Genomic DNA, 4,357 nt, shown 5'->3' with positions numbered 1-4,357 from the left:
GAAACCCCCCCCCCCCCCAACAATGTAAATCTAAAAGGCTTTTTTTGTGTTTGTCATTCCACTTTAGTAGGCAAGTGAAAAAACATAAATGTTGGTTTTTGGTACATACAAAAGAAAAGCCAGCTATACTGAAACTGATAACTCCGTAAAGGTGGACTACATCAATACTTTGGGTCTCAAAGATCTCATAACCCAGTGGCAAGGCTTCACTGAAGCCATTGTTTCCATCCTTTCCCACAGGAGCAAAAAGGAACCTGTCACTGAGCTAGATTCTGGTCATTTGACTTACTAAGCCAACTACCTTTAGAATCATTAGGCTGAAGCCTAACAGTATAAAGCGTCTTAACTGTACAAAACTGGAGGCCAATAAAATTAAATCCAGCACCTGCACAAAACTGACCCAATGGAGCCACTTGGGTGGAATAGTAGAGAATTTGCTACAAAAATGGCAACGACCTTTTAGAATCTCAAAACATGGACCTCCTTCAAAACTATTCACCCTAGAGCAGAGTGATGTTTAGACACATTTAAGGCCGAATTCAGAGCTGTGCTTTGTTACCACAACACAAGGAACATGTACACATTGCCAGCATAAAACAGATGTAAGCTATCTGCATGTTGTAAACAGGTGCATGTCTGTGTGGCAGTATATTAGCAGCCCATTAAAAATGAATTGGCTGCCTTATCTCAACACAAGTGCGAGCACACTAAATATGTGAATGCATTACAAAAAGATATACCCAACCCGTACTGAATGTTTTGGTAAACAAGTCGGCCTTTTCAAAGGCAACAGCCCCATAATATAGCAATAAGCAGCTTAGGCACCTTGTTTTCTACTATCCTCTAAAAGTAGGGGTACTGAAACATTGACACTCCAGCTGTGATACTACAAGTGCCATAAGACACTGTAGAACTGACAGCCCCAGCCACCTGATAGGATTTATAGTTCCAAATGAACACACACTTCCAGTATCAACCTTCAGATACACAGCAAACTCTGCACACCAATGCAGTCCGTTCACACGCAAGGGGGGGATGCTTTATGCACTATTTTTTTCACTGGTCTGGGATGCACCAAAATGCATGTAAACACATCAAAAACATGCAAACACATTGGACTGTACCAGAAAGCCCACTTAAGCTAAACAAGAATGTGTCAAAAACACACTGCACTTGTAGATCTGGTCCAGACATCGTGTAAACAAGCCCTTAAAGCAGAACTGAAGCAGTTTTAGATAAAGGGGTGACTAACCCATGGCCAGTTTGTTTTGCCATCTGTGTCCCATTGGAGATTTCCCTTCACTTCCTGTCTGACAACCACAACAGGAAAAGCAAATCCCTCCAATGTAATGTAGATCTGCAGGGTCACAGGAAAAAGTCACCCACTAGATTTTCCCACCCATTCCTGTTCTGATGAGCCCAAAAGGTGGCATTTCCCCCCCCCACTCAGTGATAACCATTAACTAGGACACAGTGAATTTCCCTTACAGGGACAAGGACAGCAAAGTGTTTTAATCCCTCTCCACTTGAGCCAAACAGAAAAGAAGCTTTGCCTTCCACTGCACTTTAAGGGTACCATTAACACCATGATGTGCATTGGCACATTGCATCAAAATGAACAGATTCAAACAAAAATAGGGCAGGCTGCATTTCATCACAGCAGAAATAATGCCATGCACTGTACCACAGTATGTTACACCACAGGCAATGTAAAATGCAGTTCCAGCTTGTCCTAGTTACCTGGATGCCCATGATGCTGGTTCACCTGCTTGCTAATATTGACTGGCAAAGTTTGCTCTAATCTAACCAGACAGACCACCAATAAGCCTAATCTGAACATCCACAACTGCTCACAAGGGGTATGTCAAGAGCCTGCACAAGCAGAGACACAGGAGCCGTAGGGATACTATACAGTAGTCACCCTCAGTGGGCACCCTTTAGGGTTCAGTTGAAGGGACTGATGAAGTGTCAGCTGGAATGTACTAAGCGTAGTCCATACACAGGTGACGGCCAAGCCCATAGATTCCCTGCAAGTAGGCTACAGAAAGCGGACGATGTGATCAGGAGACCGCCCTGTAGTCATGACGGCTCCCAGCCTTTGATGCCCGTGTAGAAGGCCCGCACATCACTGCCAGGATAAAGGCAATGATCTAACTCCACCTTCCCCGCGTGTGCAGCCTTCTAATGGCTCCCATACACAGGCAATGAGCGACACATGTGGGAGACAATGGTGTGGGCCGCACAGGCCGAGGGCTGGTGACAAAGCCCGGTACCACGTGTCAGCCCACCGCCGTACGGCCGGCTGTGCACGAGCCGGCATCGCCCTGTCGCGGCGGCCTAGCAGGAGCACCCCTCCCCCCTCAGGCTGGATGACTATGCGCTCCCCACAGGGCCGCCGTGTCATAGCGGCTTCACGCTGGGCTGAGCGCGGGGACTGCAGCACTGGAGGCGAAGGCGGCACCGGCAAAGCCCTCTCCTCCCAGTTCACCTCCCGCTCGGCATGGCATGCGCGCAGGCCTCGCGCTGTAGCCAGATAGAGGCCCCCCTCAGTCCCCGCCCGTGCCGGCCTCACCCTGTCCCCGCCGCCTGTCTCCTTCCCCTTCTCCCTCTGCCGGCTTTCCGCGCGAAACAGCCACGTACATCAGTCGTCATGCAAACCACCCTCTAACAGGAGGACCCGGGCGCCATGCTAACCCTTCCTTACCTTCCAACAAAAAAAAGGAACGTCACTGCGCAAACGCGCCCAATTTCACTGCGGCAGCCCTAGTAGGCGGGGACAACAGAAGCTTCTCCCTGAGCGGCCCCTCCGCTTCCGCTTTTATGTTGGGCGGTGACAGAATTTACAATGGACGGGCCGCGAGGGTGGGCGTGGCCGCGGCGTCAAGATCCGGCGCGAAGTGACACATGCATGCCTTATGCCCCACCCACCTTGGATTGCGTCACCGCTGCAGTGTGAGCGGCCTAGTGTGTGTGTGTGTGTGTGTGTGTGTGTGTGTGTGTGTGTGTGTGTGTGTGTGTTTTGGAGCTGAGCCTAGGTGCTGAGGCCTGAGCTCCTGCATAGAGCCTGCTGCCTGGAGTACAATGCTAGCCTTCAGTAATCCTCAGAATTGCTCATTAATAGCTGAATAAATTGTCTATTTTGTGTGCTATTCATTGTTTTCTATTAAAAAGTTCTTAAGTGACAATGTACCAAGTTCAATAAACACAGGATGATCTGCAAAGGAGATCTGAAACAAGGCATCAGTAGACAACATAGATGCTGGGCCTGCTGCGACAGGGACGCACTCAACCGAGCATAACATTAATCATTTAGGGCTCATATAGACAGGCATTGTCCAACGCTGCTCTTCGTACCAGTGATTTAATTTAGACTTACTGTAGGCGATCAGGATAACAACTAAAAGGGACAGTGTGGCTCCTCCCACCAGAACGTGACACCCCACTGCAGATACTCCCCCGCTTTTTCTTGGTAGTTACATTGGAATTCCATCCACAAGCCATTGAGCCTCTTGTCAGGTGTAATAATTACTCTATAATTCATTCATTTGTACCCACTGATTACTACAACCAGCACTCTACTTCCGGTGCTGCCTATGAAAGCTGCCTCTCTCATACAGTGGTGCTATCCTATGACTAAGGTCTATGACTAAGTGCCTGTGTGTGTGAAACATGTTAGAAGTGTCTTTTCATCTCCTGTGTAATTGATTTTACGGATCAATATAGAAGCTGCTTTTGGAATATGTCGGTGTTCACTTTTTCTGCAACAGTGATGCAATCTTGTCATTTATCTACCTTTCCTCTCCCCTTGTCCATTCACAGAAAGCCAGGGATGCTGTGAACAGAGTACAAAGTGTTCTCAGAATGGGCAAGGGTTGTAGCTCTCATACAGCGAAGTGATCCTGTTGTTTATCTACCTTTCCTCTTCCCTTGTCCATTCACATAATGTCTTGTATGCTGTGAACAAAATACAAACTGTTATCAGAATGGACAAGGGTTGCAGCTCTAAAAGAGTAAAGTGATCCTGTTGTTTATCTGCCCTCCTTTCCTCTCCCCTTGTCCATTCACAGAAAGCCTGGGATGCTGTGAATAGAATACAAAGTGTTGTCAGAATGACATAGGATCGGAACAATTGTGGAGCTACTAACATTGGAGTGTGACAGAAACTATTAAAAAATAATAATATGTGAAACATAATATTTAAGTTTGGTTTACATTGTGTCCCTTTTACACTTACCTGTTCTTTGGACACTGCACGTATGGTCCTCGTGGTCAGTTGACCCCTCCCTCTTTTTCAACGGGCATAACTCTTTTTTCCAGGTATGTTTATATTGTAAAGCGCTGTGCAAACTATTGGCGC

The 4,357-nt window shown here is 47.3% G+C and overlaps 1 protein-coding gene across 1 annotated transcript in view; it reads right to left on the bottom strand.

The window, feature by feature from the left end:
* The window catches only part of EIF5A2 (eukaryotic translation initiation factor 5A2), a 15,813-nt gene extending 13,018 nt beyond the window's left edge, over positions 1 to 2,795 (bottom strand). The window contains exon 1 of the mRNA XM_018553773.1: positions 2,705 to 2,795. The gene's annotated coding sequence lies outside the window, so the exon portion shown is untranslated. The remainder of the gene's footprint in view (positions 1 to 2,704) is intronic.
* Between the last annotated feature and the right edge of the window lie 1,562 nt (positions 2,796 to 4,357).

The sequence above is a fragment of the Nanorana parkeri genome, unplaced genomic scaffold (assembly GCF_000935625.1).
Source record: "Nanorana parkeri isolate BGI_ZX_2015 unplaced genomic scaffold, ASM93562v1 scaffold129, whole genome shotgun sequence".
Taxonomy (NCBI): domain Eukaryota; kingdom Metazoa; phylum Chordata; class Amphibia; order Anura; family Dicroglossidae; genus Nanorana; species Nanorana parkeri.
Note: the sequence above shows the minus strand (reverse complement) of the source record. Positions and strands in the feature narration are given on the sequence as shown.